This window comes from Erpetoichthys calabaricus, chromosome 6 (genome assembly GCF_900747795.2).
Source record: "Erpetoichthys calabaricus chromosome 6, fErpCal1.3, whole genome shotgun sequence".
Lineage (NCBI taxonomy): Eukaryota > Metazoa > Chordata > Cladistia > Polypteriformes > Polypteridae > Erpetoichthys > Erpetoichthys calabaricus.
Window position 1 is genome coordinate 22,229,313 of NC_041399.2, and position 27,903 is coordinate 22,257,215.

The 27,903-nt window shown below is 40.4% G+C and overlaps 1 protein-coding gene across 1 annotated transcript in view; it reads left to right on the forward strand.

Annotated features, from left to right (window-relative positions):
• The first annotated feature begins 2,170 nt into the window (after window positions 1-2,170).
• The window catches only part of si:dkey-118j18.2 (uncharacterized), an 83,392-nt gene continuing 57,659 nt past the window's right edge, over window positions 2,171-27,903 (forward strand). Inside the window, exon 1 of the mRNA XM_051929312.1 lies at window positions 2,171-2,412. The gene's annotated coding sequence lies outside the window, so the exon portion shown is untranslated. The remainder of the gene's footprint in view (window positions 2,413-27,903) is intronic.

Genomic DNA, 27,903 nt, shown 5'->3' on the forward strand with positions numbered 1-27,903 from the left:
GATCCGCTGTGGCAACCCCTAATGGGTGCAGCCGAAAGAAGAAGAAGAAGAAGCTCTCTAGGACCACATGGAACAGATAAACTACTTTGGAACACTAAATTTTAAGCCTGGATTTGTTTTTTTTTTGCTGTATGCTACAGTTTGCACACCAGTGCCACCTGCTGGCTCAGAGCAAGTGTAACATCTGAACAGACTGTTGCCAGACTAGCAGACAAAATGACATGAGCTAAACATTACTTACCTGAACAACACAAAGTTCTGCTTCTATCTACTGTAATATAAAAGGAGTATTGTGCACTTTTACAGGGGGGATGTTGGATGAGGCTTGATCAAGAGTGAAAGTGCAGTGCAAAATAAAAGAGAATCAAAAGGTTATTGTTTAACTCCTGTTTTGTTGGATTTTCTTCATAATTTAAGCATTACGAACTTTCCACCTTGACAAAGAGAACGAGTCACAACTCATGAGAGCAGAGACATTAGTAGAAAGGCAGTGTGGATGACAGATGGGACAGCTAGCAATAACAACAGGGTCACCATTTGAGTTTCATTGTTACACTGACAATATGCAGCTACATATACAGTACCTATAAAGGCAAATGACCTTTTCCAACTCCTAAATTTAAATGCATGTCTGTCAGAAATTAAAAAACGGAATTGTTTGTGAATTTTCTGCTCTTAAATGCCGATAAAACAGTTATTAGTTGTTAGACCAGCCAAATATGGACACCCATGTGGGAACTTCAGTGTTAATATTAATGACTGTAGGGATTCTGAAATTTCCACCATCAAAAATTTTGGAGTGATTTTTGATACTTGTCTCACATTCCAGTCTCATATCAAGACTAATAGCAAGACAGCATTTTCTTCATCTTAGAAATATTGCAAAAATCTGATCTATTCTATTTTGCATGATGCTGAAACATTAATACATGCATTTGTTTCATCTAGACTTGATTATTGTCATTTAGTTTCCTGCAGTCTTCCTAGTTGTGCCACTAGATGTCTTCAGGTTGTTTAGAATGCTGCAGCTAGAATCTTGACAAAAAAAAAAAGAAAATTTGAGCATATAACAGTCATTATAGCTTCTCTATACTGGTTACCAGTACAAGCTAGAGCTAATTGTAAAGTTCTTCTTTTAACATATAAGGCCTTGCATGGAATTGCACCACCTTACTTAGCTTATCTAATTACACCATACACTCCGGTATGTCCTCTTTGCTCTCTTAATGCTTTCTTTAGGCTTCTTTCTGGTTTTTAGGTCCAGCTTTGGTCATTCCCCCAGTTAAAAAAATCAACTGGTCACAGAGCGTTTGCCCGCCATGCAGTTTATCTTTGGAATGGCCTTCTATGATGTGAAAGAGAAGCACACTCCGCTGATATTTTTAAATCAAGACTAAACACCTACCTTTACTTCCTTCACTTCAACCTGCCCTAAAATTCAATCAGGTCTATCATCTTTGAAACATTACCTTAAATGCTGAAATGATTATTATTATTACTTGTTGACATACCTTAACTGGGTGTTTATACTGTTATTTCATTTAAATTTTATGATTCATTATTCCTTCAACATTGATGATATATATTTTTTATTTCTATTTTTATTTGCTTACTTTATATCTGGTCTCAGGTACTGTTCTTATTTGTACAGTATATTTGGACCATGATGCATGGTGATTCTGCACTTTAAATAAAAATCGATTGATTAACCATTTAAAAAACACATAAACCTTTGCTTTCTTTCCTTAACCCATTCTACAAATATATCCTAGCAACTCTAAGTACTTTGACTAGACTAATACAATCTGTAGTGCAGGAGAAATATTTTTGAATATCATAACGCAACTGAAGTTACATTGAAACGCCACATGAAAATAAAAACAGAAATAAAAGTGGACACTAATTTGTGTTTAGGATTAAAATATAACAAATTATGACACATATAGCTCCCTTTCTTCCCTTTTGAGTCATTGCTTATTATATATATATATATACAAATATATCAAATATATTTGTAAAATGTGTGTGCAATACCGGTATTGCATTATGCGCTTTTCAAACGGTCCATAATCTGTTGCAGTTAGATCACCAAGACACTAGGGGCAGCATTTCTCAACTTTTGTATCGCTGTGTACATTGTGTTCCTCCTTCCTGCTTGTTATTTTGAAGGGCTGAGTTTTTCTGCGCTGCCATAAAACAAGCAAGTTATTTTCTTCTGTGGCGAACAGTAGAGGAGAGCTGTGTGTGCAAGTTGTCGCTTTTTTTTGTTGTTTTAGCTTTTGTCATTACTGCTATTTTCATCTCAAATAGACTGTGCTGAGATTGCAAAAGCAAAAGCTAAAGGCGTAACAGGATGATCAATGGGATGTAAAAACAAAGAAAGATTTGGACTCATATTTTTCTACCTTAACGGTAAGTCGCGCTTCTTCTGCTCTCACTCCACAACCGTCGCCACTTCGCAAAGAAACAAAAACAGAAAAGCCTCCCGCGATTAGACTGTAGCATACACTTTTTATAAGTTTAAATCGGAGAGACTGAAACGGATTTGCGATGTGGCTAGAAAATTAAATAAACATGCGGTCCTTGGTGGTAAATGTAACGCGGTCCTGGTGAGTGTTTAGTAAAACGAGAAAGTGATTTGTTTGTTTAATCGCCATCAGCCCGCACATCTCGGCGAGATGGCGAGTGTCCTGAAGGTAATTCAGCCATGGATAAGTAGCCGAAAGTGACAAGGAGCACAGGCAGCCGCTTTTAACGGTATTATTATTATTATTATTATTGTAGACGTGTTTCTCGGATTACCGTAGCTGGCTCACCCGAACCATTGCTTTTGTAAGATATATATATATATAATGTAATAGCTGTTATTCTCGGAGTCGTTGTAGTCTGCTACGCGTGTAAAGCACGTATGGAAAAATGAAAAGCGCTGTCTTTCTAATGTAGGAGTCTGTATGTCAAATGCATCTTTCGATTCTCAATGTTAAGGATTGATGAGGGTGTGATCTACGGCCATAAAAGTTGTAATTGACTTGGATACACAGTTGAAGGGTAAGAACAAATAGAACATTCAGTACCGTTATTTATTAACGTGTTGGTAAAAGATTTTAAGAGTTTTATTTTCTTTGTATAGAACACCCAGTGATGGTTGGGATTTTGGCCGCTATACATCGTAAAGGTTGCTACTGTTGTTGTGTAGGCGTATTGGAGGACTAGAGGCGACCGCAGCGGGTGACGCCTTTCAGAGGGAGGATGCGCAGTTTTCTTGTTCTCCCCCGCGATCTGAAACACGGGTCAAACGGGGCAACTGTTCAGGAACTACTCTTGATTTTCCGCAGGAGAAACTCCTACCTCGATTGGGGGTGTCCTAATAACAAATCCGAAAGCAGTCGTCCTGTCTTTGTAGAATGCATTGTGCATAACAGGAACTAGAAATCAAAAGGTTGCCTCGTTATGTGGCTCTGAACAACGGAGCTAGTCGCCAAGTGCTCCAAATGTTATATTGTGACCACAAGGGGGTGCCCCGAACACCGGGCGCAACTCAACCAAACACAATTTCAGGTACAATGAAAGGTAGTTTAAAATTCTCTACAGGCAGTCACCGGGCTACGTACGAGATAGGCGCTGTAGGTTTGTTCTTAAGTTGAATTTGTATGCAAGTCGGAACAGGTACATTATTACACAATTGGGCACCTGCTGTCAACTTCCACCACTCCTCCATGAGTGTCGTCCACTGCCTCCCAACTCTGAATCACTGGTGCAGATGAGGTGCCGTCTTTTATTCAGGACCTGGGAGTGCTTTTGAGGTCAGAGCATTGCACGTTGAAAGCATTTCTGGGCCGGGGAAGCTCTTCAGACTAGGGCCAGTGCTCCCCTGCAGCTTCCCCTGGTGGCACCCAAGTACCCTAGCAGGACCTCAGCTACCAATATGCCCTGTGGGGATACAAATAGGAGCTCTACTAGAGGTATCCTGCCACCCATTGTACAAGGGGAACACATGGCCCCTGCAACTAACCCAAAGGAGATGCCTATCAACACACTCTGACACACTATGTATATGTATACTTGTAAATAAATGTGTGCGTACTGTATATATACACAAGGACTAGGATAGAAAATGACTGACTGACTTCGCAGTACACTACCCAGTGATGCGCACAGATGTTTTGTTGGCCTCTATTATGCTAGGCAACATTTTTTACATTTTAATCCTGGACATAATCGCTGGGTATGTATGACTAGTAAGTTAACGGTCATGGGAACACTCAGTGCCGGCCTCCAGTTTGATAAGATTGTATAATTGAAAGTTATCACTGAAAATTATTGGAAAAGTTGTCTAATGTGACATAAACTTAAGTAAACTGTACAGTTCACTTTGCATCACCAATGGGCTTTCATTTGTTTCTGGCACGGCATGTATACTGACCTGCACACGATATATGGATGCCTCTAAAACGCTATTAACCCCTTATACACGGAGTGTGTTTTGGCATTATTGCTCCTATATTACATACCCAAAAATAAATTACTATTACTCTGCTTACGCAATTAAGGTGCTGCAAATGGTCAAAGAGTAGCAAGCACAGCACATCAGATTTTAAAAGAAAGTATTTATATGATTAAAACCCTTTATTTATGCCATTATTAATAAAATAAAACACATACAAAAAATTGTGCTTTAGGGATTTCTCTCAAAAAAACTGGAATTTCCAGTATGTAACTAAGACATTTTATGATGCTCTACCCTAGAATCAGTTTTCTTTTGTGCTGCAATCATTGTATCAAATTTAGATGTCATATCCTGTAGAATTGCAAAGTTACACTGTTTGGCACAAGGCACCAGGGCCATCTTAACATATGGGCACAAAGGGCACTGGCCAGGGGCCCACAATGTCTCTGGTGCCTGTGTATGTTTCTGTTTTGCTGTCAAAACAGCGGCCCCAATGTAGTACTTTGCCTTGGGGGCCTATGATGCTGTTAAGACGGCCCTGCAGGGCGCCTTCATTTTGGAAACATTCAGCCTCCTGCACCTAGTTTCTTAAAACAAGTATTGCAGTTGCAGTTATATATTTATTTTATTTTTATTTATGTATTTTTTTTAAATGTACACACAAACCTCTTCGTCACTCTGCAGCAACAGGTAAATCACTTTTTGTAACTGTATCCTCTTTAATAAAACCCCTGTGTGCGTCCAGTGTCCGTGTGTGTGTGTCTTCTGGTGAAGTGCGCATGCGCGGGGCATGGTGCGACGCTTCAGTGCAGATGCTTCAAAGGTTGCCTGACGCGTCACACAACACAGAGAGGGCGGAACCTATAAAATATCGCACGGCTGATCCAATTGGATTCCGGTAAATGAGGTAAGACCTAAAACACAAGGCACGAACAATCCAATCGGGTACTGAGACGCGGAGACCAGCTTCCCCAAAGAGGTGGGATTAGTGTTTGTTGTTGTGCAAGTGTTCACTCCGAGGATGTCAGATTTGCGATTAAGAACCTTGGCCCGGTAAAGTGTGAAGTGTCAGTCGTTGAAGGGATTTTCCTAAATATATGAATTTTCATGATATTACAATAGGATGACTTTTAAAAGTAGATTTATTTTTGCGCACTTAAAATCCGTTGCTGGGGAGACGCCACACATACAATAATCAGCTGCACACCAGCACAGATTAGAATACTTGCTAGAGAACTGCACGGTACTTGCTGGAGAGACACCACAGGCACGATTATCAGCTGCACGCTACACATTACATCAGTTGCTGGGGAGAATCTGCTGATTGCCCACTGCTGTGACAGAAAATTAAACGCATATTACGGACATCAAAGCCAGTATTACTGTCAGAGAAAATTACAGACATTTTTCTGTTGCCAAACTCAGACAGAATATTTACAAGAAATGTTGTCTATAATGAAATTTTATAGAAAAATTTCACGAGGTAAAAAAATAGAAAATTTTTCCTAAATATCTTCATCAGACAAGAAACAGAATGAGGTCAAGGTCCCTTGCCATTTAATATAGACTGTTCCTACTAATGTTTATGCACTACTGTTCTAGCGCCCGTTATTGTAACGGGCTTAATGTCTAGTACTTTATAATTATGTACTCATCAAAAACATTTACTTTTAAAATTATTTTTCATGCCAGTCCTTGGAACAATTTGTTTTTAGCACTAGACACAGAAGAAGATTACATTTTCTACAGTAGATTGGGGGTTTTGTGCTGCAATCTTTTCCTGCCTTCTGTTGCAGTTGCCCCACAGAGGAGTATTTATTTATTTTTCTGACTTATTTTAGTCTGAAATAAACTAAGTACATACAGTAGACACATTTTCATGCCAGTTTCTTCCGGTGCTGGGTTACATGGTGGATACAATGATCTTGCTGGTAGCCCTGGGCACAGGACGGGAAACGGGCAGTCCTGAGCACAGAGCCAGTCATACAGGCACAAACACCTAAACCAGTCCCAGGATGCCGTCACCAGCTCGTGAGTGTATGAGACTTGTTCTTGGTGTAATCTGCCCTTCTCTTTTTCCCCCTTGATGCCACTGAAGGAATCAACACAGCTTTTGGAGACTTTTTATCCTATTTCTAATTGCACCCACTTCAACCTCCCTGGCTCCCTCTCCTGCTGCTTGATTTCATCTTCCTTTTATAATCCTACTCGTTTCTAACTTCCTGGGCAGTTGGCATTGGTGATGGAGTTGGGGGGTGGGTGAAGCGAGCATAATTAGAAACGGGATTAAAAAAAAAACTTCACCGTGCTGTCTGTCCCTTTGGTGGTGTGAGGATTATACTGTGAACAAGTCACTAGCTGAAACTGTGTTTTGTTTTTCTTTTCCTTATATGTTCACAACATAGCGACATGAGCGTTGTCATACACTGACTTTTGATTTATGGTCCTCCTGTGAAACTTCCAGACGCACAAGTACAGCGTAACACTTACTCATCGGTATACTAAGAAACAATACCAAGGTGCTCTAAGATGAATCACTTTCACTTTTGGCTGCCCACATTATATAATTCAGTTCACACAGAGTTATCCACATCCTGTATTGACAGGGCATCCAGTGTGTCTGCCCAGAGGGAGGATTTTGTTGCTTCCCCTTTATTCTGCAAAATTCTTGATGCACCGACTCTTGTGTTTGGGCATGGTGAGCTGATATTTTCATTGTGTGTAGGATTTGAGTCAAATGTATGAGCTACATTGATTTTGTTATTTATTATAGTCACTTTGTTCATTTGCGTATTTATTTTTTGTTGAAAGCGTGAAAGGATTAAGTAATGTTAGTGTGTGCTCTACAAAAGTATTTTGTTAAACAGGTGAATGGATGTTATCTCTTGGGCTCTTCTCAACTCATTAAAATAGAAGAACTGGAGTCAGGAATTTAATTTATGGTGCATTCACTTCAATATTGGGTTTATTTAGAGGCAGAACACTTGGTTAGAAAGAAAGCAGAGCCAAACTTCAGTCCATCCCACATTTGGTCTCCTGTCCCTCCTAAACTACTGGCCATCTTCACGGGCTATGTCCATGCTATTATGTTTTCGTTTAAAAATGTGGACATTTGTCTCAGTTTTCGCCTTTCATCTACATGACCCCTGCATTTTTAGGTTCTATTCAATAAGGGCGCGCACAAAAAGGCGAGCTTCAAAAGGGCAACCTCAATTGGGCGCGGCGAATAAAGGCAAATGCAACAAAATTATTACAGAAAATTTATTAGATAAAGGCAATGATTGAACGTATAAAAAGGCGAAAGCAAGAATATTAAAGCATCCAATTAATTAATGCATGAACTTCTAACGAACTGTTTCTAAAGCTCTCTAAATTTCGTTGTTTTCTGCTCTTACTCATTGTTGTGTTACACTTGAAGCTGTAGATTATGTGCAATGCCATGTAGATATTTTATTATTATCTGTCTATTATTATCTAAATTATCTACGAACGCCTTTATTCGCCGCGCTCAATTGAGGTCGCCCTTTTGAAGCTCGCCTTTTTGTGCGCGCCCTTATTGAAGGATACCGCATTTTTAACCCCTGAAAACGGATACTTTTGAAAACACTAGCTCAGTGTTGCAGTGTGGATGAGTGAACACCTAGACTTGTAAAAGCACAGTCTTTAATTGTGCTCTTATTTGTTTGTGCTTATTACACAGCCTTTCCCTGATTGGGTCCTGCTCATTACAATGTCTCATTCCCTAATTGGTCACCTTTAACGGAATAAGTCCAGCACAGCAAACCGAGAGGAGTTGCTTACCTATACAGTAGAACCTCTGGTCACAAACGTTTCCGAACACGTACAGATCGGGTTACGATCAAAAAGTTTGCCCAAATTTTGTATCTGTTCATGACCACACGCTCTGGTGGCGAACAAAAACACTGGCGGCCAGTTTCCCTATGCGCGTTTGTACACGCCAATGATTTGCCATTCTCCGTTTCCCATTTTCTTTTGTTTGCGTATACAGGGCCTAACAAAGCAGCTGATGTTGATGTTGCAAAAGGAGTTATAATGTTAACCAAGCAGAGGCCTCATGTGCTGGAAGAGGTGGAAAAACTGTTGCTAGTGTGGTTGAACGAGAAGCAACTTGCAGGGGATAGCGTAAACGAGGCAAACATATGCGAGAAATCCTTCTTCGAATGGCGAAGGTGAGGAATTTAAAGCCAGTAGAGGATGGTTTGAAAGGTTTCACAAGAGAAGTGGCGTTTAATTTTTTTTCCCTGTGCTTAATACTCATAAAAAAAAAAAGTATTTACAGTGAGCGGTTCGGAAGGGTCTAGCGCAAACTCTTACAATGTTAGTTTTCTCTGTTGTTCAAGGTTTTCTCAGTGTTATTCAATGTTTTTACATTTAGTTTACTATTACACCGTGCATTCTATGGTATATTTTTGTGCTTAAAAAATATATATTTCCCTACAGTTCGTACGGTCTGGAACAGATTAATTGTATTTACATACAATTTTATGGGGAAATTACGTTCAGGTCGCACCCAAATCGGGTCGCGTCCATATTTTTGGAACGAATTACGGTCATGACCAGAGGTACCACTGTATCCATCTTACCTAATCTGAATGCTACATACATGCCCAAAAGGCAAATAATTTACTGGGCGCCATAGTTTTGCATTTAATCCCTTGGTCAGCAGTGTTACCATCCCTTTGAGGATTTTTCCACCAATGCGTACATGCCTGTGATGGACGGCCATGGCCACTACCTGGCTGGGACGCCAACAGAGTGGAAGTACCAGGTGAGAGGGCATTGGTGTGGCAATTCCTCCTCTGGGACACTAGAGGGCAGCCCTTCTGGGCGGCTGTGTCACCACGGTTTCCCGCAGGGCATGTTGGGAGCTGGAGTTTTGTGAAACCCTGTGGGGTTCTTTGGGGGCCACCATGGGGAGCTGCAGAGCCCTATAGAGGACCTACACCTGGGAGTGATTCCAGGTAATACTGAAGAGGCACCCAGAACACTCCCGGGATCTGAATAAGAGAAGCCGCCTCACTCCTTTGAATGGCCAGAGTTGGGAGGAAGAAGAGAAAGCCTGAGGAGGAGTCAAGACAGATGGACTGGTGGCAAGGAGGGACTGTGTATTGGTGTGTTGGTGCTTAAACTGTAAATAAAGCGAGTGTTATGTTGAACCTGTGTGTGTCCAGGTTAGGGTGGCTGTACGCCCCCTGGTGGCTTCACAATGCCCAGTGTAGGTGAACTTTTATATCATGTGTGTTTTCGGTAGTTTCAGTGGTGGTGGAGATACTTTCATAAATGATGTGAAAATACAAGTGTGGACAGAGATCATTTCCGTTTAAGAATGTCATTTTTTAAAAATGAAAACATAGTAGTCTGGATGTAATCTTGGTCTGATTCATTTTGTGAGATGACTTGTAGACTTGATAACATCTCGGCAGCATTGGATGCAAAGCAGTAACTAACCCTGGATGAGACACCAGTATAGTACAGAGCAAACTCATTCACATGACGGAACTGGGCATATTTAAAAATCATCTGTGTGGAATCGGCACATTCTTCCCAAATCTGGGTGGGTTTTTCTCTGGGGCTACAGTGAAAGAGTGGTGGGCTCTGTTAGTACAGACTTTTCATGTTCGCCCTATGTCTCTGTGAATTTCCTTCCGATTCTCTCGATTTCCACCCACATCCCAAACACAGTGTCCTTTGTGGTAGACGTCCACGTGCAGAACACCATAGAGGAGGCAAAAAATAAACAAAATGGTGTTTTAAATCTCGCTTGCTGTGTTATTCTTTGGATTTATAATTGTTGGTTTTATTTTTGTGCTGTCATAGTAGCACCATTTTGTGTTTGAGAATATTGTTGATTTAATTACAAAAAATATTATTTTCAGTTGTCATCAACACACCTATTTATGGGGGAGGTGAAGATTACTATGTTTAAGTATCTGGATTAAATTCTGAACTAAAAAGTTATGGTTAACAGTAGTTATTTAGGAAAGAATTTAAAGGAAGTTACCCAACCTAACACGGAGGATGATTAAAAAAGTAAAAAAAAAGTAGAGAACTAAATAACTGCTACTGTAAATCTTCTGCACTTCTGGACTTGATTATAGCCAGCAGCCATACCACCTGCACTTTAGAACAGGTAGTCCACCTGAAGCAAAGTATGTTTGTGCTTGGATGGAAAACTGTGTGAAAGTCACGGGTACAGACAGCTCCCCAAACCCAGACACAGACAGGCACAGAAACACACAAGTGCAAAACACCTCACAGTCTATTTCTTCGTGGGGCAGCTCTATTTTCTGCTCCCCACCTCAGAGCGCAGTACACAATTATCCAGCACAACACTGCTCAGTCCCTTCTCTTTTTCTTCTTTCTTTCTCACTCTCTCTTTTCTCTGCTGCCTCTACTCCTCTTCCAGCAAGCTTTGTCCTCCACTTCCTGACTCTGACTCTCCGAAGGAGTGAGGTGGCCTCTGCAATAGTGCTCCATGTGCTCCTAGATCCTCTTCTGGTAACACTTCCAGGTGTGGCGGAAGTGCTGTAGTCCATGGCTCCATAACTGTCCAGGCGCCTTCTGGTGGTGGGCCCCAACAAGGTTGAGCTTCTAACCCCCAAATCCATGGCCCCGATGTAATCCCTGTAAGCCCTGGCCGCCCCCCACAACTGTCTAGGAAAAACTTGGGTTGCTGCTGGAAGAGGTGTTGGTGATGCAATCAGTGGGTGTTCGCCCAATGCCCCATTGCAGTAAAGAGAATACTCTGCTGTAAAAATTGATGCTGTAGATTGGGTGAGACATAAAACCAAGGTCCTGACTCTCTGTGGTCATAAAAGATCCCTGGGCATCTTTTGAGAAGTATTGGGTGCACCCCAATGTCCTGACTAAATTGCCCACCTCAGGGAGGTCATTCTAGTCCCCTTAATCCTCTCCTGTCCCTTACTTGGCTAATTATGTCTCGCTCCTTCACAATCTAATAGCTAATGTGTGGTAAGCATACTGGTGCAAGAGTGGATGCCATTACATAATCCAGGTGGGTGTAACTCATTGGTGGTGGTTGAAGTGGTTCTCCACCATCTTTGTAAAGTACTCCGAGTAGCTTAGAAAAGTGCTATATAAATGTTGCCAGGCTTAGACTTGTCTTTAATGGCCACTGTTGTACCCGTACTTCTATACCCCTGAGCCATCAGGGTAGGCTTCTCATCACCTTATTATTTTAAAGGTAAGCTGTGTCACTGCTGTTCCTGCCATATGCTGCAATTAGAATTTGTAGAGGTCTCGCACACTTCTCCCAGCCCTTCATAGCCTCTCCTACTATAACAAGGGCCCGGTGCATTGCCTTTCCTCTAGGGTCCTGGGGCAACAGTGCATGTGATGCTCAGACCTTATCTTCCTGACAAACACTTGTAGGCCTCTGTTCTCACTCCTTCTGAGGTTTTCTTTGTGTACACACACACACACACACACACACACACACACAGATATATGCTAGCTGTGTAAGCCCGTGCTGTAAAAAGCCCGGTCTCCTAGAAACCATGGATTCTGGCACTTCAATCAATCGATTGAATTGGTTGTATATCAGCGGCTCCTTGTCGGTTTCGTTTTGCCAGCGTAATATTATACACTAAACTGCCCGCATCATCTCTCTAAGTACCTGCTTCTTTCCTAGCAGGGCTTAGCAAAGTCCTGCCTTCTCCGTCTACCGACAAGTCATGTCTGTTATTACCTTATTGACCAGGCCACCCATCACAGGTATTGCTGGTGTGACGGATGGCTGGGGCCCATACCTGGCCGGGACGCCCCTTTGGCACTGAATCCAGGGAAGCTGCTATGGGAGGCTCATTACGTTCCTCGGAACACTTGGTGGCAGCCCCCCTGGGCGGTGTCGGTGCCACAATCGTGGAACACCCGAGCTCGTACCTTTTGGGCTCCGTGGCCACCGCCAGGGGGAGCTGAACAACTTAACGAGCCCGTTTGGGCTGTGATGTAGCCACCACTCAAGGAGCCAGAGTCGGGAAGAGGGAGATGACGCTGCCAAAAGGAAGTGTTTTTGTGGTGGTGTTTTGTTTGGTGTGCCTTTTGGGACTATGTTGTGCCTGTAGGACACGGGGAAGACGTGCCCCACAGGTGAAGAAAATAAAAAGTTTATTTTTATGTGTGCCTCACAGTGTCAGTCTGTGTCGGGTCGGCGCCCATACAGTGCCTTTTCACACTGGGTATTGAATTTTGACTTTGTAAAATTGTATGTCTCCTTTTCAAACTTGGGTGGACAGTAGTCCACCTGTCCCATTTGTGACTTATCCCTCTGTATTTTTGTGGACTTACACCATGACACATTTTAAGTTTGCTATTTTGCACTGTGGTGAACTTCCAGTGTAACATCTGGCTTAGAAGCAGTCCCCCTACTTCACGAGCCTAGTCTTGGCAGTGCAGATATCGCACACAAACACTGCAAGTGGAGCACCAGTCGACAGTGCTAATCCCACCCTTGTCACTAAACACCATGAAGTATCTCGGTTTGCAGATTTGCAATGTGGTGAACTGCTGACTGTCCTATGCAGACCCTCAGTGTCTGACCCAGAAGTGGTTTTCTTACGTCATGAGCTAATAGGAGTACTCTTAGTATCAGCTGCGCAGAGACTACTTCTGAACTCTGTGAACGGAGTGCTTCCTGGTCTTGTCAGCCAAGCTGCCTCTTTCTCAAGCCCTCATTTTTTTCTGTGCAACACCAGCACTAAACTCTTTATCAGAGTTTCACAGGGAATCACTGGTAGAAATTTAACTGGGACAATTTTAGGGAGCCTGTTTATCTTACAAGACCACTAGCCCACACTGCAATCCACAAACATGCAGTCTTCATGAGTTTGTCTAGCAGGGTGGGCGAACACCATGAATGGATGTAACACCATCACCTGATCAAATGGAGATGGTTGCCACAGCTGTCTATGAAACCTACTACATTGAATCTTATGGAACAAAGCCTAGAAGCAGCAAGGAATAAATTATGTATGTGGATGTTACGTACTGTAGAATGCCCAGTGTGGACTGGGTGGTCTTCTGGCATTGGAGCCTGTGCAGATTTTTTTTTTTCCTCCAGCGTAATTGGAGGTTTTTTTTATGTTTTTATATTCATCCCAGCCATTTCACCTTGTCATTAAGTTAGTCTTTAGAGACTTAGAATATATTCTACTGTATATAAGGGCTCTACTTTTCTACGATTTATAAATCGTTATGTAAGCTTGTGTTTAGTTTATTTTTTAATTATTTTTAATTACTTATTCATTATTAGTTTTGCCTAATTTTTAAAAAAAATAAAACTTGTTTTTATTTTTTTTGTAGCTATTTCTTTGACATCTTGTAAAGCACTTAGATCTATAGTCTGCCTATGATAATGTGTTATAGAAATAAATGTTGTTGTTGGTTCAGTTTTGGGAAGTATGGTGTGCAAACGTAGTTCCACTTACTGTGCTACCTTAACTCTACAAAGCAACCATAATCAATGACACAAATGAAAATTTTAAAAGCAGCTTACGGTATATTTCATAATCATTCAGCATGTAGTCCACATCTGGTTCTGCCAGGTAAAGCCCGTTGCAGGTCAACTGAGATTAACACAGGGTAGACGCTCACTCTTTCTTTTTTCTTTGTTTGCTGAGGTGTTGTCAGTGCTCAAGCTGTTACCTTTTCCAGGTGCTGTTGGAGTGTGCAAAACTTTCGAAGGTGGAAGATATTGTAAGGCCATAATTTAAAAGTAATAAGGTTCAGAGGCACAGTGTTTATGACTTCCCAGAGTATGTCTGGTGTCCAGCAGTTGCGAATTGTACAAGTGCCAGAACCTTAAGAACATACTGTTTTGATGCAATATTTTGATTGGAATATTACATAAGACCAATAAAAAAAAATAAATATTTTTAATACAGAAATGTTGGCCAACTGAAAAGTGTGTCCATGTACGCACTCAATACTTGGTCGCGGCTCCTTTGGCATGAATTACTGCATCAATAATAATAATAATAATAATTCATTACATTTATATAGCGTTTTTCTCGGTACTCAAAGCGCTATCCACACAGGGAGGAACCGGGAAGCAAACCCACAATCTTCTACAGTCTCCTTACTGCAAAGCAGCAGCACTACCACTGCACCACCTGTGAGGCGAGGCATGGAGGTGATCAGCCTGTGGCACTGCTGAGGTGTTATGGAAGTCCAGGAGGCTTTGATAGCAGCCTTCAGCTCCTCTGTATTGTTGGGTCTGTTGTCTCTCATCTTCCTCTTGACAGTACCCCATAGATTCTCGGTGGGGTTTAGGTCAGGTGAGTTTGCTGGCCATTCAAGCACATTGATACCATGGTCAATAATCCAGGTATTGCGGGCAGGTGCCAAGTCCTGCCGGAAAATGAAATCTGCATCTCCATAAAGCTTGTCAGCAGAGGGAAGCATGAAGTGCTCTAAAATTTCCTGGTAGACGTCTGTGCTGACTTTGGACTTGATAAAACACAGTGGACCAATACCAGCAGATGATGTGGCTCCCCAAATCATCACTGACTGTGGAAACTTCACACTGGACCTGTTTTGAGTTAATTGGCTGAGTGGAGTGTGACACCATGAGTGAACTTTTTCACAATATTCTAATTTTCTGAGATACTGAATTTTGGGTTTTCTTTAGGTATAAACCATAATCAGCAAAATGAAAAGAAACAAACACTTGAAATATATCACTCTGTGTGTAATGAATCTATATAATATGAGTTTCACTTTTTGAATTGAATTACTGAACTAAATTAACTTTTTGATGATATTCTAATTTATTGAGATGCACCTGTATTAAGAATTTCAAAAACCAATTGCATCACTTTTCTACTTCACTTTTCTGTTTGCGATGCAATTTTCCCAGTGTCATACCAACTTTTTAATGCCCAATTACTACTCCTGTCGCCCTCACCGTTTCCAACGAAAATATAAAAGTGCGGAAACTTTTTGAACGTCCCTCGTATATTGAACTGTATGACAGAATCATATTTCATCAGCTGGTTATTTATAAGTGAAAGGCTTATTATATACACAGACCACAGTGACATAGTGATTAAGGTTTACTGCTGCCCACTGTGACATAATAGTAGAACAGTTAAAAAAGGGAGCATGAACTTTGTATAAAGTTGTAAAGTTAAATCAATAAAAACAATCACAAAATTCAGATGATGTGCAGACAGATGTGATTCAAAACATAATTTGTTTAGATCACTTTCTCACAGCTGTAGGTTTTGTTTACAACCTCTGACTAAAGTATCGACTTTTAACAGTCCTATCACTCTGAGGTCAGCGAGGTCCTAGAACAGCTCAGGTGTGGGAGTGGAAAAGTGTTTGCAAATGTGAAACCACATGCAAACACACACTTCGCAAAGCCAGCACTTTCCGTGTGATCTGTCAAAAAGCAGAATGAGTCATTGTGTGTGCTAGGCGATGCTTTTAACTAACAAGCTGCTGATAGAATCATTGTTTAGGTCTTCTGTGAATACAGATAGTACGTGATTGTGCCTTTTGTTTCTTTTTTCCCTTCCTCAGACAGGCAACATAATAAGTAGTCAGGATAGTTTAATAGAGCTAGAAGCAAGTGTAACCTTGGTGACACATTAACCAAAGCTGGCTGTTGAACTGCTTTATACATACAATTATATCAAAATGATAAGTAGAATGGATTTGTATTACATAGAGCATTGTGTTTTATTTAGCAATCTTATGTTGCACCACACTTGACGTGAAAACGCCTAGAGTAGTGGGGTATCAACCTGACCGTCGGTACACAGAAGCGATTTACAAATATCTTTCAAAGTGCTGACAGGAAGTTTAAAGTGGATGAGCTTCTGGCTGGAGGATTTGAAATGTTTCACTCTAATTCTTTTAATGTATCACAATTTGGGAAGGTAGCTGGGGCACAAAAAATACAAAACAGTCACTCGGCAATATGGACCTGCTTTACAATTTACTAAGACAGGGGTTCTCAAACTCGGTCCTGGGGACCCACTGTGTCCAACCAGCTTTTGTTTTTAATTGGACTCCTGGGATAATGAAGTGGGCTGCTGTTTCCTAGAGTCTGTGTTTTGGAAACAATATAGAAATTAGAAAACCAAGTTTGGGGGAAAAAAAAAAAAAATTAAAATTTACTAAGCAGTTATATGGGAATAATGTATTTTTTTTTCTTTTTAACAATTTTTAACAATCCTGATTTTTTATTCTACTTTTCCAGCTGTTCTAATTGTGTACTTAATCCAATATTTACTAATTAGCGGGTCTGACGCTAAAGTAGTTGCAGCCTTTCACGATTCAGCGTTGCTTGCCTGGGTGTCTGCTCTGCTTGTTTTTAATTGGCATTATTAAAATACAATGAAGGGTGTAAACTGTACAGTGAGGGTCCCCAACTCCGGTCCTGGAGGGTCACAGTGGCTGCAGGTTTTCATTCTAACCCCTTTTTCTTAATTAGTGACCTGTTTTTGCTCCTAATTAACTTGGCGGAACTGTCATCTCTGACTTGTTATGGAGCACGTTTAAACTTTTGAAAAGAGACAAATGTTTGTTTGCAGTGCTTTGAATAAAGTTCTTTTTTTTTCTACAACCTCCTGTGTCTCTGTGCAAATCTGTGACCCAAGCGTGACAAGGTGGTGCAGTATCTTCAGCTGGTGCGTCGTTGTCGTCTTCCACTGAAGGAGTACTAGGAGTAGGCAGTGGGTGTCTGGGTGCGCGGCTGAAAAACGTCTTGATAGGCAGTTGCTGGCGCTGTCTTTTCATATGCGTGAGGAGGCTTTTGTAGGGTATTGCCATCTTTGATCATATCCAAGAGTTTCACCTTCTCCTGGATTGGTAAGCATCTTCCTCCGGCGCTTAGTTTCATTGTCAGAAGGCTTAGAAAAAACAGCACGTTTAGGAGCCATCGTGGGGCTTCGATAAAAGTTCTCAGAAAGCGCATGCGTAGTGACGTAAGCATGTATGAGAAAAAATCATGATAGGGTGAAGCCGCGAAAGTCGAAGCGTGATATAGCGAGGGATCACTGTATCTGAAAATAAAGGAAAGATGAAGGTGTGAGGAATGTTGATCTGCTCAGGTCCCCAAACCATTTTGCCAGTGCTCTTAGAAAAGAGAAAATCAACAATTTCAGAAATGTCTGCTATTGCACAATGAGTGCAGCAACAAGTCATGGAATTAAAGAATGGATTTAACTGGCAACAAGACTCGGCACCTAATTAAGCAACTGATTGGCGTTGAAGACCCTGACTTAGTTGGTCTTCTGTTGGCTTACTCCGCATTTCATTTTTGTTTGGGTGCCATTTAAGGAAAGAAATGAAGTAATTCAGAGGAACAAATCTTAAAAACAAGTCAATTAAAATAAAAGGAAAAGGAGTTAATTAGCCAATTAAGAAAAGGGTTAGAATGAAAACTGCAGCCACTGCGGCCCTCCAGGACTGGAGTTTGAGACCACTGGCTGAGATAATGAAAATGTTGTGATAACATAAATCCCTAAATCCTTTTCGGAGGTTACTTCCCTTAGGACTGTTTCACCCGTGTTGTATTAGTAATTGACATTCGTTTTGCCCACGTATACTGGAACTTTGCTCTTTTCTCCATTACTCTGCCCTGTTTTGAAACTTGTCTTTCCGAATTGTTTTTGCTGATTAGGTCAGTATGTGAATTTGAAATTTGCCTCTTGGGTGAGGTATAAATCTGAAAAACATCTGAAACACCAGCCAGGTTTCTCCCGTCATAGTGAAGCTAACAGAGTAGCCATCATTTAGAATGAAAAACAGTACTCTTTCAAATGGGACAGAAGGATGTCCATTTCATTGATGATGATGATAATAAATGCTGGCCAAAATGAAATATCTTAAAGCAGTATGCAAGTCTGAGATGGCAAATTGAAAAATTCATCATTTGTTACATAGGTTTCACAGAGCTATATGGTCATTAATGGATTTATTTAACTACCTGTATACACAATTTTGAATGTGAAAACTATAATGCACATTTGAATGTATCTTGAGATTTGAATGTAAATATGACTGCCCTGCATTTATAGTTAATTTGGTCATCAATATCTGTTTGTTTGTAAAATACTGAAATGCAAAAAGGTCATCCAAATTATGCAATAAGCACAATAGTTCTCTCAGATTCAGTCCTGGAGCACAGTAGTGACGGCTTGTTTTCATTTCAGCAAATTCTACAATAAGAAAATAAAACGATTCTTCTAAATGAAACTGTTTTAAAATGTAATTTTTTTTCCTTGTTATAGACCTGCGCACATCTATTTTACCAAATATATTTTAACAAATGAGTGGCTGAAAGTGAGCAGAGTAAATATTAATTCTGCACAAATTAAATGGTGAGCGAACAGAATTGTGCTTCTTGTATGTGATTGGTGAATTGTCTCGTATGTAGCTGATTATAGCATCAACATTGGCAAATACGAAACCTAAAACAAGTACATGCTCAATCCCCCCACGTTGGGTTTGCTTTTAAGAGGATAGAACATAGTGGGAGGTGGATGGTATTTATTACATTTTTCATGTGTGATTATTTATTCTGTTATGAACAAGCAGACCTCATTTCCTCACTTTTGACTGTCATTCATGATGTAGTGTTTTGTCAGAATAGCAAGCCTTACACTTTATTCCACTGCATGTCTGGGTTACTGTATAAGCTTACATTTTTCTTTCTTCTTCTTTTTTTTTTTTTAAAAGCTTATCTGCTACTATTATTAACACTCTTTCTTTAAACCGAGATACCTATTGTTTAAAATAAAACGTGTTATTTGTGAACTATTACACCTCTAGTAGTGACACATTTCAGCGGGTGAAGATAAATAATCTAGACTCTCTCATCTAGCATACTAACTGTGTGGTAAAACAAGCCATGTAATTCTAGCCTCTTCACTGTCTCTTATGGTGTGTTGTCTTCATGTATGTCCCATTAAACACATAACTAGTAATCTGTAATGTTCATTGAGTCACACGGCTGGAAAATAAAGTTTTCCTTGTAAACAGTTGCTTTGGTGGTTATACTGGTATAGTCACATTCAAAACATGATATCATTGCTTTGCAAATGAAAAATGTTAGTGATGAACACCTTTCTGTGGGTCTCACTAGAACCTGTCTAATAGGTAATTATATTTGATTCTGCATTTAATTTGTATGTGTTTTTGAATACACTACAGTGTAAACTAAACAAATGGAAATGCCTTCGATTTAAGATGGGACTGTGTAATATTATAAGGATGTTAAGAACGAAAGTGTTATAAAATACACTTGTGCTTCACCATACACCTTAGTAGACAAATTACTGACTGTTCAGTCTCATCACATAATTAGGCATTTGTAACCTGTTTACGAGGCTGTCTGAGGAGAGTGTGGTCAAATGTAAAAAGATTTCGTGTTGGAAAATCTAGACTGAAGTGAGAGAACATGACACAGTATCTAAATTTCACATTTGCAACCAGGTCCATAAACAAATAGAATAATTGCAGAATTTATACTTGCATCATTTCATTTCATATGTGAATCTTTTTTGTATTTTCTTCCATGTATTCATCCATTCATCTTTCAAACCCTCTTATCCTGAGCAGGGTCATGGGGCAGCTGGAACCTATCCCAGCTTGTTTTGGGTGCAGGACAGTAACAACACCGCAGGGTGAACACCCACACACAGTAGGGTTAAGTTAGCAACACTAATCAACCTAACCTGCATGTTTTTGAAGGAAGTGCAAACTCCATGAAGGGAACACTTTGGACGTCATCCCCAGTCTCCTTACTGCGATGAAGCAGCCCTACCACTATGTCACCGTGCTGCCCACTTCTTTAAAGCTTTGGATAGATGCAGGAGTTTATCTGAACCATTTTTCATCCCCATCCCCAGAGTATTTGTTAATTTTTTTTGGCCATATTAATGCCTGAACTTCCACAAATTCAGCATGTGCACATGCACAAAATGCAGGCCAAATGTATTATAAAGAGCTTGATTTGTGCCTGAGGTAAGATCATAGGCCATGATGAAGTAATCTTTAGCAGACTAGATCCATGAATTTTAATAAAAAATATTTATGATGACCAAGTGCTAGTGTAAAAAATAAATAAACAAATATGTACAAGCATGCAGAAAGAGTGTGATATGTACTGCAGAGTTGCACAAAAGCATATCATGATGAAAGCTAACCGGATTTTTATAAGCTCCAATCATTTTTTTTTCATTGAGTATACTGTATAAAAAAATCTACAAAACAACTGTTTAATTGAATAGACAGTTTTGCATGTTAAATGTTTGTGTTTTTACTTACATCTGTTTGCCGTCAAGCACTTTTCATGCCTTTTCCATTCTTATAGTATGACTACGTAAGTAAGCAATGGATTACATGCACACATTTGCCTAAATGATGCAGCATCTGTAACTCAGGGTTTGACATTGGGACAGGTATTTTCAAGTAAAGAAAGCATGAAACCTCATAAGCTGCCAGGTTCTCACATGCTTTCATTCAGTCTAGTGTGGAGGGCTACTCCCTAGGCGTTCTCATAAGTACAAGTAACAACAGAATAGGACAGGCTAGGGGAACAATACAGCTGTTGTCAAACAGGGAAGGTACAACCTATACTGACATGCCTCCCACCCATTCGTGTACAGTGCATCCGGAAAGTATTCACAGCGCATCATTTTTTCCACATTTTGTTATGTTACAGCCTTATTCCAAAATGGATTAAATTCATTTTTTTCCTCAGAATTCTACACACAACACCCCATACTGACAACGTGAAAAAAGTTTACTTGAGATTTTTGCAAATTTATTAAAAATAAAAAAATTGAGAAAGCACATGTACATAAGTATTCACAGCCTTTGCCATGAAGCTCAAAATTGAGCTCAGGTGCATCCTGTTTCCCCTGATCATCCTTGAGATGTTTCTGCAGCTTCATTGGAGTGTCATCGATGCACCTTTGGCAGCAATTACAGCCTCAAGTCTTTTTGAATATGATGCCACAAACTTGGCACACCTATCCTTGGCCAGTTTCGCCCATTCCTCTTTGCAGCACCTCTTAAGCTCCATCAGGTTGGATGGGAAGCGTCGGTGCACAGCCATTTTAAGATCTCTCCAGAGATGTTCAATCGGATTCAAGTCTGGGCTCTGGCTGGGTCACTCAAGGACATTCACAGAGTTGTCCTGAAGCCACTCCTTTGATATCTTGGCTGTGTGCTTAGGGTCGTTGTCCTGCTGAAAGATGAACCGTCGCCCCAGTCTGAGGTGAAGAGCGCTCTGGAGCAGGTTTTCATCCAGGATGTCTCTGTACATTGCTGCAGTCATCTTTCCCTTTATCCTAACTAGTCTCCCAGTCCCTGCTGCTGAAAAACATCCCCATAGCATGATGCTGCCACCACCATGCTTCACTGTAGGGATGGTATTGGCCTGGTGATGAGCGGTGCCTGGTTTCCTCCAAACGTGGCGCCTGGCATTCACACCAAAGAGTTCAATCTTTGTCTCATCAGACCAGAGAATTTTCTTTCTCATGGTCTGAAAGTCCTTCAGGTGCCTTTTGGCAAACTCCAGGCGGGCTGCCATGTGCCTTTTACTAAGGAGTGGCTCCCGTCTGGCCACTCTACCATACAGGCCTGATTGGTGGATTGCTGCAGAGATGGTTGTCCTTCTGGAAGGTTCTCCTCTCTCCACAGAGGACCTCTGGAGTTCTGACAGAGTGACCATCGGGTTCTTGGTCACCTCCCTGACTAAGGCCCTTCTCCCCTGATCGCTCAGTTTAGATGGCCGGCCAGCTCTAGGAAAAGTCCTGGTGGTTTCGAACTTCTTCCACTTATGGATGATGGAGGCCACTGTGCTCATTGGGACCTTCAAAGCAGCAGAAATTTTTCTGTAACCTTCCCCAGATTTGTGCCTCAAAAACAATCCTGTCTCGGAGGACAATTCCTTTGACTTCATGCTTGGTTTGTGCTCTGACATGAACTGTCAACTGTGGGACCTTATATAGACAGGTGTGTGCCTTTCTAAAACATGTCCAGTCAACTGAATTTACCACAGGTGGACTCCAGTTAAGCTGCAGAAACATCTCAAGGATGATCAGGGAAAACAGGATGCACCTGAGCTCAATTTTGAGCTTCATGGCAAAGGCTGTGAATACTTATATAAATGTGCTTTCTCAATTTTTTTATTTTTAATAAATTTGCAAAAATCTCAAGTAAACTTTTTTCACATTGTCATTATGGGGTGTTATGTGTAGAATTCTGAGGAAAAAAATGAATTTAATCCATTTTGGAATAAGGCTGTAACATAACAAAATGTGGAAAAAGTGATGTGCTGTGAATACTTTCCGGATGCACTGTAAGTAATGCAGTTCAAGAGATTCCAGAAGAAAGCACTTTTCATCTTCCCCGACGCTATACATTCTAGCAACAACCTAGTACAACTCTCTTCTGGCAAGAATATTGTTCTGTGGTACCAAGCCGTTGCAATCGTCAGGGCATTCATATCTAACTCTTCTTTTCAGATCACTACATTCGCTCCCTGTAGCAACACACATTATGTTCAAATCCTTGATGCTTGCCTACAGAGTAGTCAATGGGTCAGCACCTACATATATGTTAAAACTTGCGAGGTCCAAGACTCCTTCTCGACTACTCAGGTAAACAACATCTGGTGGTGCTTTTCTGCATGGTGTCAGATCTTAGTCCAGACTGTACATGTGTAGCTCCTAGCTGGTGGAACGAGCTGCCCGTCTCCATTTTAAATCCTGACACTGTCAATCTGATTCAGGAGAGTTTTAAAGACCCTCTTGTTTGGTGAATTTCTGTCTAACTTATATTAGCTGTGAAGTTTTGTAACCTAAGAATTGTAACTAGCTTGTATTTTATTCTGAGCTCCTCAATTTTGTATCCTTGACCTGTAACACGTATTCCCACTCAGTTCCCCAACCCTGACACCCCACTCCACATCTGAGTCTGGACGTGCATAACTAATAGACAGAACCTGAGCTCACAGATTCAAGTCTGCCGTGACTACAAAAGGTGCATTTGGTAATTGCTTATTTGAAAGGGTGAATATTTAGGCAACCAGATCATTTATTTTCTGTTTTATTTTTGTAAATATTTTAAAATTACTTTGCAGCTATCTGTTTTCACTTTGACATTAAAGAGACTTTTTTCTGTTGATTAGTGTCAAAAAAGTCAAAGTAAATCCACTGTGATTCATTGTTGTAGAACAGTAAAATGTGTACACGTCCAGCAGGATGAGTACTTTTTATAAGCACTGACCTGTGAATGAGGGTACATTATGCAAGCAAACACACGTCTAGTCAGTTTGCCCTACAGATTTAATGTTCCTGCTCATACAGTAACTCAGTCCTTGGACTATCTAATTATTATGTGCTCATGTTGATGGGTCTGCTGCACATTTCTCCATAATTGCAGTTGTTTTTTGTTAACTGTATTGTTACGTGTTTTGGTGTGTGTGTTGTACAATGCCAGTGTAAGCTCTTTTTGCCTATAAAATAGGGAGACACTAAGGCTGAATGTGAACTTCAGATATCAGACTGTTCATTTTTCGTTTAAGCATTTGTAATTTGCAAGGTGTTATTTTGGACGATGAGTGTCTAGTCAGTGATACTAAGTGTTACATTCAGTGATAAGAAGCACAGCTCTTGAACATGTGACACGTCACTAATATCGAGTGTAAAGGGAGAGGTGACAGTATCTGGCAGTATGAGATAGTGTTGGCTAACAGTACCAAAGGGCAGAAGTAAACATTATGGCAGAAACCAGAAAGCTGCTTAATGAAATTTCCCAGATATATCAATTTAAGTAAAGTTACATTTTTTTTTAATATTTTAATTAGATATTAAACAAATTCTGAAGAGCCTAAAATAAAAAACAGTATTACAAAATTATAGTAAAGTAATAAAGTAAACCAATAATTCTTAAATTCATAGAGAAAAGACTGAAATCCTAATTAAAAAATCTTAAAACCATGAATGACACCTATAATAAAGTAGAAATTCCAAAAGCCCAAGAAGCCAGATTTACAGGTCTGGAGACTGCTAAGCAAACACCAGAAAAACAATGGGAAAGTGAGCAGAAGAGGGTTTAATTAATATCCCATCTAATCCGATGGAGCTTGCCAGGAAAAATGGGATAAACTGTCCAAATCCAGGTGTGCAAAGCTTACCCAAGAACACTGGAAGCTTGGCTTCTACAAAGTACTGGATTAAGGGTCTGAATACTTATATGTAAGCATGTCACAAAACCAGAGTTTTAGTATTTCGTACCACTACCAGTGAAATATCATGATACTCAATACCTATTTGATACCAGAGCAAAAACTGAAATCCCATTCAACCGATTTTTGTGAAGACTACTTCCATTATTAAAGGGAACAATGTTATGGCTTTTCCTGCTATTGAATGTATGATTTATAAATACTAATTGCACTTATTTATTTGGCTGATGCTTTTATCCAAGGTGAGTTACAGCATTTTAGAAATGTTTGGTTTAATTTCTTTTGTTTTTTTCAAATTGGAGCACAGGCAGGTAAAGTGACTTACTCAGGGTCTCACAGTGTCAGTAGCAGGATTTGAACCCACCACCTCAGGGTATGAATTGCAAAGTCCATGGTCTTTCTTCTTCGCCTTGTCGTTAACATGTCATCTAGAACCTATAGAATTATTGTCCTTTATTTATAAGAGCTGAGAGCGCAGGAAGTGTGTCTGACGAAAGCATTCACACAACTGAGGGTGTTAAAAAGTCTCCGCCTCACGGGACTTCATAGTGCAACAATGTTTTTGGAATCTTTTAATTCTCGCTGGCAACACGAATTAAACAATCTACAAGTCTCCGACTTAAAGTTTAAAGCCGAACAATATATTTGATCTCTTTTCGCTGTTCCGTTATTTCACCGAGTAATAATTTCCGTTTGTTTGTGCTAATGCGATCTTTTCTATCCTTTTTTTTGAGACTTTGGAATTTTCGTACTTCCATTATCTCTAATTTGCTGTGCATGTGTACTGCGCCAACATTTCTTAATTCTTTACGACGTTCTACTTTGTCATCTACTCTTTGTTCTTTATTTCCGGCCCAGGGCGTGGTTAAATCTTTCTTCTGGGACGTATAATGCTGCTTGTGGTGTTGTTTTGCTGAACGCACAATAAGGAGATATGGTTGGATCTGCTGCTGGCTTGCTGCTGCGTCGATCATTTAAAAGCCTGTACAGCAGCTGTCCTTTTGTCTCGCTAGATGTCAGAGTGTCTTCCAAGAAGATCATGTCTCGTCTCCCTCCCAAGATTTTTTTTTATAATAGAGTGACTAGTATTAGCATTCATAAATATCAGAAAACAATGTAGTACACGAATTCTTAGTGAGCGATGGTCATGGGAATCCCCCCAGTGTAACAGTAATTAGGGGAAATTATGTAATCTTCATGGGATTCAGCATAGGGTTAATAAAGGACGGTATCATCATGGACTGCCCAATTAATTTAACACTTTTGTGACCCTAAGCTTTGTTGATCATGCTAAATTCACCACTGGGGTCTAGGGTGGGTTGAGGTGGCATGTGAAATACTAGGTTGTGACTAGGGATGGGAATCGAAAACCGGTTCTTGTTGAGAACCGGTTCCCACTGTTTCAATTCCTTGGAATTGTTTGCCATTTTTGCAAACGATTCCCCGATCGATTCCAGTCGCCTCGAATGACGTCACCGCGTTGCGTAGCGTCATTTACCCAGCAGGAAACATGGCGCCTAAGCGGCACAAATGCTCAAAAGTTTGGTTATACTTTACGAGAAAGGATGACAACAGGGCAACTTGCAATACTTGCAAAGTAGATATTTCATCAAAGGGAGGAAACACTACGAATATGCAAAAGCATTTGCACACAAAACACGCAATAACCTTAAATGAATGTTGTGTTTTTGATCCGCTCCGGACTAGTGAATCTCAACCCAGCAGCAGCGGTAACGTTTGCACGTCTTCTCCCGTTAATACGGCAGGTAACTAATCAACTAACATTGCATATTATGTTAGCGCGATTTGCCTTATTGCAAAACCTGCTATTACTGTGCATTGCATTTAGATGACCATGACGAGAGAGACTGACAGAGTCTGACTGTCTCAGATGCTGGCAGTTCTCGCTGCAGTCTACCGGTAGCTTCTCCTTTCACAGAGGTGGGGAAAAGTAAAATGACACAGGCCAGGATAGACGAATGTCACCGAGCAGTGACTAAGTTTGTGGTAAAAGGTTTGCACCCATTTGCCACAGTAGATGCCCCCGATTTTCGGTAAGTGAATGTGTTTAATTGTAGGCTAAGTCGGGGAATGTCAAATTTGCGTGTTCTCCTCTTACCAGATGTTTCATCCGTTTCCATTTCTGAGCTGAAACATGTGTTGAAGGCAGCCGTCACTGCAGATGGATGGGCAAGTTTTAGTCAAGATCATTACCTCACAGTAACGCTGCATTATGTCAGGAATGGCCAGGCTCAAGAAAAAGTCCTCAAAACCAAACTAGTGTACCAGGCACAGACAGGGACAGCTGTAGCAGAGGAGACTGATGAGATCTTGGAGGAGTATGGTATCAAAGACAAGGTTGTGGCAGCCACTGTTGATAATGCGGCCAACATGGATGTAGCTGTCAAAATAGTTGATGGTTGCAGAATTGCACTGTGCATAGTTCCATTGGACTTGAGTTGATTGTATTTGTTGCTGGCTGATGTAGTTTTATTTTTGAGTGCTCAGCTATATATACTTTTAAAAAGGAGAGTGTAAATGTTACTGGACATTCTTGTGTAATTGCCACAGAATAATTTATGTTATACTTTGTTATTGCTACAGAAGAATATTTGTTTTATTATTATTTTACATTTACACATTTTTTTCTGGGGACCCCGTGGCACCCCATCGAGGAGCCGTAGGCTGTGGATCTCTTAAGATCTCACTGTTGGGTTTGTAAGGTCATGCTACTCCTAAATTTCTATCTTGTTCAAAGATAAGATATAAAACAAAGTTCTAAGCTAATCGACCTGTGTGTTCTCCTTTTTTAAAAATAAGAATCGATAGGAGAATCGATAAAGAATCGAATTGTTAAACAGAATCGAAAATGGAATCAGAATCGTGAAAATCTTATCAATTCCCATCCCTAGTTGTGACATCACAAAGTTTGGGAAACATGGTGTTACATCAAAATGAAACTTCCATTCTTTTCCTTGCCACTGTGGTTTATGTAGATTTGGGGTTTTTCCATTTACTGTATCTTTCTATGTTAAACTCACTGAAAAATTGAAATGGCTGGTACTTGGAAACAGAAAGAAGCAGTCATTTTTTCAATCTGTTCTGTAGGCTACCATTCACTTAAATGAATTTTAAATATTACATATGCTTATTTTGCCTGATTGAAGCACCATTTAAATGTATCTGCAAGTCATTAACAACTTAG